The following is a 10,514-nucleotide window of genomic DNA, read 5'->3' on the forward strand; positions in this document are numbered from 1 at the left end:
CGAGAGCGGGCTGCCGTTGCCTCGGTTACTGATCAGGAAAATACACTGGAGCAGAAAATGGATGAGGTTAAGAAGTCACTTCTGAGGGCGATCGAGAAGTGCACTCCACCACCTCCCCCAACTGGGAATTACAAGGGTGCAGAGCAGGGAAATCAAGGACCAAACTATGATCAGCCTACTGACTTCGGGAATATGGAGCAAGTTAATTCTGCGGGGTACTTCAATTCTAGTGGGCATTGGATTCAAGGTAGGCAACGGGATGCACCATGGAGGGATCATCCAAACTTCCGATGGGGTGACGGGAGCCAAAATCAAAACCAAGGTCAGAACCAGTATAACCCTCATCCGAACCAAAACCCTAACCGTGGACCCGCAAACCCAGACTACCAGCCCAACTGGTCAGGAAGAAACCAACATTCCCAAAACCAAAACCCACAAAACCAGAACCCGAACCCTGTCTATGTGCCACCCCACCAGAGAAACTTCCAAAATCAGCCAAACCCAGGACCCCAAAACCATCAGAACCAAAATCAATTCCAAGGCCAGCACCAGAATCAATATCCTCAAGATCAGTACACCCCTCCTGCCCAGTATAACCAATACCCGCCTAATCAAGGCCAGCAAAACTCACAGAACTATCAACACCAAGGGCCAAGTCATTTCCAAAACTCGAACAGGTCAAGGAGATCCGTTGAGGACATGATGGGTGAAATGCTAGCGTCACAACAGAGCATGAAAGGAGAATTGCAATCCCATAATGAGGTCGTGCAGGGGATGCAAAACGCCCAGAAGGAACATAAGGCGAACATGGATATGATGAATAGGCAGTTAGCTCAACTGGCCAGTTCTGTGGGTGATTTGAAGGGAAATGCAGGGAAACTCCCATCTACAGTCCAAATGCCCGAAAAGGCAAATGTGAGTAAGGTTACGTTGAGGTCAGGAACCACTTATGACGCGCCTCAACCGAAACAACCTGGTGGAGGATCCAATGGAACGAAGATAGGAGGTGATACCATTTCAGCGGAAGAATTAAGAAGAACTATGCCTCGGATGAAAGATCCATTCTTCTTGGATGATACACCAAGTGTACGAGGTGAACCCGACTCCCTACTGACCAGGAAGGAACCTCCTCAAGAGGTAGAGCCCAGAATGGAGGCTCAGACCCGGGAACTACCCAAGAAAAACTCCAAGAAGGTTGCTGAGGAACCAGTAGAGGAGAAAAAAGGGGAGAAACCATTCCCATTCTGATTTGTTACAAAGAGGAAGAAAGAGAACCCGGTTGACTACTTGTCGATTTTTGGGAAGTTGGATGTCACCATACCATTCCTCCAAGCCGTGAAGCTACCCCCTCTTGGGAAATTCATAAAGGACTTCATAGCCGGGAGAGCCTAGAAGGATGGCAAGATTATGGTGGAAGAGATAGCGTCAGCAATAGTGCAAGAGAAGTTGCCACCCAAGAGAGCCGATCCAGGTATGTTCACTCTGCCTATAGCTATAGGAGATGTGAAGGTCAAACATGCAATGTGTGATTTGGGGGCATCCATAAATGTCATGCCATTGTCTATCTATAACCGATTGAAGGGAGTTAGATTGTCGAATACTAGGGTGTTGATCCAACTGGCTGATAGGTCGTGCATAAGTCCTGAAGGAGTTTTAGAAAACGTGTTAGTAAGAGTGCATGATTTTACCTATCCTGCTGATTTTTATGTGATCAAAATGAGTGAGCATGAAGCTAGGGAATCTAGTGGAGTGTTGTTAGGAAGACCATTTTTGAGAACGGCTAAGACAATAATGGACATGGCCGAGGGGACAATTTGCATTGATTTTCATGGAGAGAAATTCACTTTTGATATCAATGAAGCCATGAAGAAACCGATTGATTCTGAAAATTTGTGTTATGTTGATGTGATTGACCCCCTTGTCCAAGATTTTCTTGAGACCGAACTATTGCAGGAGAAACTCCAAGCGTTAGATGTTTATGAGCAGGCTGACATCGAAGCTGCTGCATGGTGCGATCTGATCAGTAGCCAAGGGTTAACTGATGAGGAAATAGAAGCAGCAATCAAGGAATTTTGTCAGAAATCGGAGTTCATTGGAGCCGCAGGGGTTCAGCTACCAGCCAGGATAGAAGAACCATCGGAGAGAAATTTAGAAAAAGAAGGAGAGATTGAGAAAAACCCTCTACCCGAAGACACACTTTCACCTCAAGTTGAGCTGAAGAAGTTACCACCAAATTTGAAGTATGCCTTCCTCGGAGAGGAGAACTCATATCCAGTGATCATCAGTAGCAGCCTTACAAAGAAACAAGAGGCTAGGCTACTGACCGTGCTGAGCAAGAACAAAAAAGCGATTGGTTGGAGTCTTACAGATTTAGTGGGAATTAGCCCCGATGTCTGCATGCACCACATTAGGTTGGAGGAAGGAGCAAAGGCACATCGAGATGCTCAAAGGAAGGTAAACCCTAACATGCGAGAAGAGATATTGAAGGAGATCTTGTAGTTGTTGTCGCTAGGGATTATCTATTCAGTACCGGATAATGAGTGGGTCAGCCCGATCCACATGGTCCCAAAGAAGTCGGGCATCCAAGTAGTTCAGAATGAGAGGAATGAACTGATCCCAACGAGGCTAGTCACGGGTTGGCGAATGTGCATCGATTACCGTAAGCTGAACAATGCGACCAGGAAGGACCATTTTCCCCTGCCGTTCATCGACCAAATGTTGGAGAGATTAGCTGGGAAGAAGTTTTTCTGCTTTCTAGATGGGTACAGTGGGTATTTCCAAATTTACGTAGATCCTGAGGACCAGGACAAGACAACTTTCACTTGCCCGTTTGGAACCTATGCATACCGTCGCATGCCTTTCGGCCTGTGCAACGCTCCAGGTACGTTTCAACGATGTATGATGAGCATATTTTCCGATTTGATTGAGTATTGCATAGAGATATTCATGGACGATTTCACAGTTTACGGAGACTCGTTCGACTCTTGACTTCACCATTTGGATATAGTTTTGGAAAGATGTCAAGCAAAGAGTTTGGTTTTGAACTTTGAAAAGTGCCATTTTATGGTCACCGAAGGGATAGTTTTAGGACACGTGGTCTCAGAAAGAGGTATCCAAGTGGATCGACCCAAGGTAGATGTTATATCCAAATTACCATACCCTACTGATCAGAAGGGAATAAGGGGTTTTCTGGGGCACGCCGGATTTTATCGAAGATTTATCAAGGATTTCTCCAAGATCGCCCAACCCCTTACTAGATTACTTCAAAATGACGTGGAATTCATCTTTGATGAGCAATGCAAGGCTGCTTTCAACCTTCTCAAGGAAAAGTTGACATCCGCACCTATCATAAGGGCTCCTGACTGGAACCATCCTTTCGAAGTAATGTGCGACGCCAGCAATTTTGCGGTAGGAGCCGTGCTGGGTCAGAAGATCGACGGGAAGAGGTACGTAATTTTTTATGCGTCCAAAACTTTAAATCAAGCCCAGCGGAATTACGATACCACTGAAAAGGAGATGCTGGCAGTGGTGTATTCTTTCGAGAAGTTCAGGCCATATCTGTTGGGATCCAAAGTCATAGTGTATACTGACCATGCGGCGATTAAGTATCTGATTGCCAAGAAGGAATCCAAACCACGCTTGATCCGATGGGTACTCTTGTTACAAGAATTCGACTGGGAGGTAGAAGATAAGCGAGGAGTCGAGAACAAGGTAGCAGACGATTTGAGCAGAATAATGCAAGATGGAAACGGTGACGAAATGCACGATAAATTTCCAGAGGAACATTTGTGTAAGGTGATTTTTGCGCCCAGAAGAATTGATTGGGAAGAAGTGTTCAAGCTTACTGGTCAGATGATACAGGAAAAGGAAAAGAGAAGGTAGGGCAGGAACCATGGTATGCGGACCTGGCCAACTACCTAGTGACTGGAGAGCTTCCAGAAGTGCCGAGTGTTACCAAGGCCCAAAGAATGAAGATCAAGAGTGAAGCGAAATACTACTTTTGGGACGACCCCTATTTGTGGAAGGTAGGGTCCGATCAAGTGATAAGGAGGTGCATTCCTGACTGGGAGCAGCGGGATGTTTTAACCCACTGCCATTCATTAGCATGCAGAGGACATTTCGGGTCCAAGAAGACGGCAAGGAAGATTTTGGATAGCGGCTTTTATTGGCCAACCCTCAACAAAGATGCGTACGAGTTTTGCAGAAGTTGTGAGCGTTGCCAACGGACCGGTGGAATATCTGCCCGGGATGAAATGCCGCAGGTACCCGTAATAGTTTGCGAGCTATTCGACATATGGGGAATGGATTTCATGGGGCCTTTTCCTTCATCCTATGGGAATCTGTATATCCTAGTTGCTGTAGACTACGTCTCCAAATGGGTAGAAGCCAAGGCCACAGGCACGTGTGAAGCCAAGGAAGTGGCCAAGTTCTTAAAGAGTCATATCTTCAGCCGATTCGGTGTACCCAGGGCGATCATATCCGATCAAGGTACACACTTCTGTAATCGCACAATTGAAGCCTTGATGAAGAAATACGGTGTGCACCATAGACTATCCAGCCCTTACCATCCGCAAGCAAATGGTCAAGCAGAAATCTCTAACCGCGAGATAAAGAAAATTTTGGAGAAGACGGTGAACACTTCTAGGAAGGATTGGAGTGTAAGGTTAGAGGATGCTCTCTGGGCATATCGAACAGCCTACAAGACCCCCATAGGCATGTCCCCTTACCGAATTGTTTTTGGAAAGATGTGCCACTTACCAGTTGGGATCGAGCATCGAGCATACTGGGCAGTACATAAAGTGAATATGGATGCTACAGCCTGTGAAGAGGAAAGGAAGCTGCAACTGCAGGAGCTTGAGGAACTTAGATTGGAGTCATTCGACTCCGCCATGTGGTACAAAGAACGAACTAAATTATGGCATGATCGAAATCTGAGAACTAAGGAGCTCCATGTTGGCCAGAAAGTACTACTCTTCCAGTCAAGATTGAAGCTTATGCCAGGGAAACTCAAGTCCAAGTGGACAGGACCTTACATCATAACTGCGCTCCGATCTAATGGGGCAGTAGAAATTTCAGGGAGTTTCTCTAACTCTGAACCTTTCATAGTAAATGGGCATAGGTTGAAAATATTCAGGGATAATAGCGAGGTGGGTGTGGTGGATGAAATTCCACTACAGCCACTTACATCGGTTTCATACTGATCAGTAAGATAGGAATTTGGAGTTCCGCGCGGCCAGTTTCCTTTTGAAAATAGTTTGCATATACTGGCCAAGTTGAATTCCAAATTGCCTAAGGAAGTTGTAAATATTGTAAATACGTAATTAATCTTTGCACGCTAGATAATTCCTAAAAATCCAAAAATATTTTCGGGCCTTAATTTTAATTTAAAGTGCACATTGACCAAGGGATTACTTATCTGGTGCTATTTCAAAATTTTATTTAAGTGCCCATTTGAATTAGTTTCTTTTTTAGGTAAGTATGGGAGAAATTATGGAGAGGACGAAAATTTGAATTAAAGCTTGTGCAGCTTTTGCAGGGTGACAGCAGGAAAAATGGCGCGTGAGCAGAGGGAAAAGACGCGCGGACCAATCAGAGGCCAGAAACCTCAACCGCCCTTCCCGTCTGAAACGTCACGACCGGCTACCCCTGATAACCGGTTACAACCACCTGGAACTGCATTCTCTCTCCCACATAACCATACCGCTTTACCTTTTCCCCTCACAAACCCTCATTTCGCAATTACACCCTCTCTCGAAAAATTCCTCTTTCATCTCCGCCGACTCCCAACCCTAATTTCCAGATCGTAATTTCTGCTCATGGGTAAGAAGGCATTCGCCAAGAAAACCAAACCCAGCCGCCGAGAAACCCCGGAGGCACGACCACAACCAACCCCACCAGCACCCGTCGCTCAGCCATCGCCCATGGTTTCCTTGGATGCCATGATGGCATTTCTTCGCCAACAGGACCCAACTAGGGACTGGAAGACGGCTCTGACCAGTTTCGGCCAAACGGGGGGCGTCGGAACCACATCCAGCGAAGCTCCGCCTGCGCCGGTCAGTCATGCAGCAGTTTCAGTACCGGATTCGGCAGAACTCGACGCTATCGCCGCGCATTACGACTCCGACTCTGAGGAGCGTAAGAAAAAGTCAAGTCAAAGCAAGACAACTCCGGAGGGGAGCGAAGGAACAGAGAAAACACCCGAAGCGGAGCCTGTATTTCAAGAAGTGAGAAGGCCAGAAATAGATTTGAATGAATCAGCCAGAAAACATGGCCTCATGTCAGACGAAGAATTTGACTCGATTCTGAACAGGGTTAACCGGAGAGAAGAGGACACTGCACCAATGGCTGAGGGTCTAGACCTCGCATTGGGGGCACTAGGAAACAGGGAGAAAGCCACATCAGGAACCATACCGGAAGGCCGACCTTTCCAGTTGGTAGGAGGGGAAGGAGAAGTACCGAGTAAAGAAAAAGAACCAGTACACCCCCAAGTGAAAGCCGGGGATGATAGAATACAAGTAAGAGAGGAAGGTACTGCGTCTACGGAAGTCAAGGACACAGGAACAGAGAGAGCGGAGCTAGAAGTAGAAGCACCTCAGGTTGTAAAGCCGATTCCGGTCAGGCGAAAACTGGTGGTGAAAGCAGACCCCAAGGCAGACTCGCTCAAGCCGCAGAGGGTGTCGCAACGTTGTTTAGGTAAGTGGGCCTCCAACAGGGCCAAAACGAACACGGCGGAGGACCCCATAGAGATCGCAAGCGAGGAAGAGCGAGCCACTCCGAAAAAGGCTGAAGGTGAACTTGTTCAAGCTACTGATCAGGAAGACACAGGGGTGTCTCCAGTACAGAACGAACCGGGCACGGCAACGGAAGGAATGGCTGGGGGACCGAACCTCACATCAGAGTCAGGAAGGTCTGTTGGATCTGAGAAGGACGAGGCCTTACTCCAAGCTGAGGAGGAAGCCAGGTACCAGATAGAAAGAAAAAGGAAAGGAAAAGCCGTTGTGAAGAACAAGCCGAGTACAAAAAAACCGCATACCGTGAACACATGCATAGTGATCACGGAGGCTGACCCGAGGACCCCATCAAACCGGCAAACACAAAGTGACAGTGAATATGAGATCAGTGAAGAATCTGAATCCGATAGCGATACGACAATGGAAGATGAGGAATACAAGGAGCAGCAACTCCCTAACGATCATCGGGAATTATTGCATCCACCTGCAGAACCACTCCGATATAAGCGTTGGACGGTGGAGCTCACAGATGACGTGGTGGAGGAGATGAAATTTTTTGACTCCAAGGAGCTCCAATCCATCTATCGCACCAAGAACGCAAAAGGCAAGAAGGTTAAGTGTGGAAAGATAATTCATCTCCCCTCATTAGATGAACTGAAGGTTCGGGAATCGTTTCTCGCCCTTGTGCAAGAGTTGGGTTTTGAATGGCTGTTAAGAAATGAGAATTTGAATGTTCCGGTCGATTGGCCAAAGAATTTTTCGCGACCTTTCGATTTAAGGTCACAACGGATTTGGATGTAGAGTGTATCAGTTTCAGAGTATTTGGAGGTGAGATTAGGATGAATTTGATTGAATGGACTGTTCGGCTAGGAATATGCAGTTTGGAGGAGGCCATAGGGCCCGAGTGGAGAGATAGGGAGCGGGGGATTCCCCGCAGGCATGTGAAATTCGAGCCCCAGGTAGCTTGGGAAGAACTTACTCACCCCGGGGCAGGACAGTGTCAGTCCACTATCTCCCGATCTATCCATCTCAACGATCCTAATCTACGCCTGGTTCAACTCTTCTTGGATTACAACCTTTTAGGACAGTCCAATTCGGCAGTCCGGACATCGATGACGGAGCTGTATCTTATGTGGTGTGCCAAGAAAGGCAGGAAGTTGCATTTAGGGTTCTGGACTGCATACACATGTCACCTCATCGCTACCCACCCAGCACGGAATATTTCCCTCTGCCATATATTGGGAATCTTTGTGAGAAACAACATCACCGTTTCGGAGGACGAAGACTTAACCCCTTGACGATGGTGGACGCCCCAGGATTGTTTGATACCCCCCTGTTCGTCCAGACGAATGCGGTGTACATGAGGCAAGGCGTGCCACACTTCTATGCGATGGGAGAGGAAGCTATACCCACTGCTCGGTTAGCAGTAGCTCATGAAGCACCGGCACACGACCAGAGGCAAGAGGGGATGGAAAAAGCTGTGGAGGAAATAGCGGAGGAAAGCAGACAGATAAGGGAAGAAATGATCGGATTGGCATCAGACCAGGAACAGCGTCAAGCCAGAATGGAGAAGGCAATGGACGAAGTTAGAGAGGAGAATAAGCAGTTGGAAGGGTCAAGCAGAGCAGAGGACATTGGAAGGGTCTGCAGAGCAGAGGACATTGGCTCAGAGGCAAGATGCTATGGAGACGTTAGTGACTACTTTAGGAGAGGAGAACCATCGATTGATCACGGAGATGGGCCGAATGGCATCCGTGATAGATGAGTTGTTGAAGGAAGTGACCAGTCGGAAGAAGGAACCAGCTACAGGAACAAGCGGCCATGGAGGCCAGGACGATGAGACCCACCCACCAGAGACAATGATAGAAGAGCCCGAGGAAGAGAACGCCGAGGTTCCGGCAAAGGCCGAGGAACCGGCGAAGGAAAATGAGGATCACACTGGAACGGAAGAGGAACAACTGGAAAAGCAGCCTACACCACCTGCCCCACGGAGAAGCAGGAGACTTCGCTAGACCACCCCCCACCCTGACAAGTTAGTTTTATTTTTAGCTTTCTGTTTGTTTTTAAGTTTTTGTTGGTGTTAGTTTTTGTTGTGATAGGTAAACTTCTGTGTTTGTTTCTGTGTAGCATGTTTTTGTTTTTTTTTTCTTTTTCTTGTTTCGTACGCATGTTGACTCACACTTAGTCCGTTGCACGGCCTAAGTGTGAGGAGTTTTATATATATGTGTGTTTTGTTGGTCTGTTTAGGTTTTCAAACTCTCCCACTTAGCCTATTCCATAGTCTAAGTGTGAGAAGTTTTAGTTTTAATTTGTTGTTTCTGTATGTTTGTCTATGTGTCCATCATACTGGTCATTACCTTTTCCACTTCACAACCTTATCTGAGGGCAGACACTTGTGAAGTGGGAGGGGGGACGCAATGACCAGTATGATGAGTATGTGTATATGTGTATTTGTGTAGTTTTTGTGTTCGTGCTTGTGTTAGTGTCCTATTAAGTTTAGTTTTTTTTTTAATTTGTGTGTTGAATGGGCTTAAAACTCAAACCATCTTGAGCTGACGGTGAAGGGAACTGGGGAAATAAGACATGCTGGAAAACCGAAACCACCCTCCCTAGTACCTCCTAGTCAGGATAGATGATGTGAGTATGAGAGAAAAGCCCATACTTAGAGCTAAACGCGAAAGCCCTCTTCAAATGTAAGTTATAAGCTTAAAGTGGAACCACTTTCCACAAATATTGAAAAGAAGGAGAGGCTGCCACAATTTGCCTAGGATGAAGTGACCACGGGTAGCAAACACTGAAGGCAGTAGGAAACCCCCTCCGTTAAAAAAAAAAAAAAACCCACCCTTAGAACCTCTTTTCCCAACTATTTTACCCAGATAAATACCCCTAGCCACTGGGGCTGTGTGTGTGCAAGGCATGAGGCGAATGAAGCTTACTGGCCAGAAAGATGTAAAAGAGAGCAGACTCCAGCTGGGCAAGAAAGTTCGGAAGAAAATCGACCAGGGAGTTATCCCGGGTCCACAAAAAGAAAAAAAGGGGGAGAAGAAGGTATAAGGGTGGCGAAGCCACAAAGGGAAAATAAAAGAGATAAAAAAAAAGAGAAGGAATAAGGGTGGCAAAGCCACAAGATGATACTAACCAGTTGGAAACCCAAGCCAGAAGCAACTGATCAGAAGCCTAATGCACACAGTTCCCCCCCACATCAATAAAATAGAAATTTTTGAAGACTTAGAGCCTTAGGAACATCTACCCCAAAACACTGCAACCCAATAGCCCCATTACAAGCCTTTAAGCCCTTCAGTAGCTGCACGTGAGATCTAAGTCCGAAGCAAGTGTGGTTGAGCATATTGAGAGAATGCGGTCCTAACATTCCTGGTGAGGTATGAGAGACCGAGTGAATCTAGTGTTTGGCCGAGAGTTTGGGCGATCTTGACAAGCGGATATACTGACCAAGAAGGAATGGGGGGTGGCAGAACTTTAAGGCTGTCTAAGGCCGGATTGCACCAGATCCCGAGGTAAGGGATGGTTGAAAATATAGTCCAATCTTTGTGTTTTATTTGTGTTTGTGTGTCTGTGTGTTTTTTCTGTGTTCGACCAAGTGTTTTTCTTTGCGTCGTTGAAGTATAGAGTCTAGTTTAGGTAGAGTCGGTCAGGGGAGTAACCAGGCTAGAATTCGACTTATTTCCTTTTTGTTTGTTCTTCACGCTTGAGGACAAGCATGTGGTAAGTGTGAGCAGTTTGATAAGTCGTATTCTAGGCCTAGGTTACGGGTCAGTATGATGT

This window comes from Salvia splendens, chromosome 9 (assembly GCF_004379255.2).
Source record: "Salvia splendens isolate huo1 chromosome 9, SspV2, whole genome shotgun sequence".
Classification (NCBI taxonomy): Eukaryota; Viridiplantae; Streptophyta; class Magnoliopsida; order Lamiales; family Lamiaceae; genus Salvia; species Salvia splendens.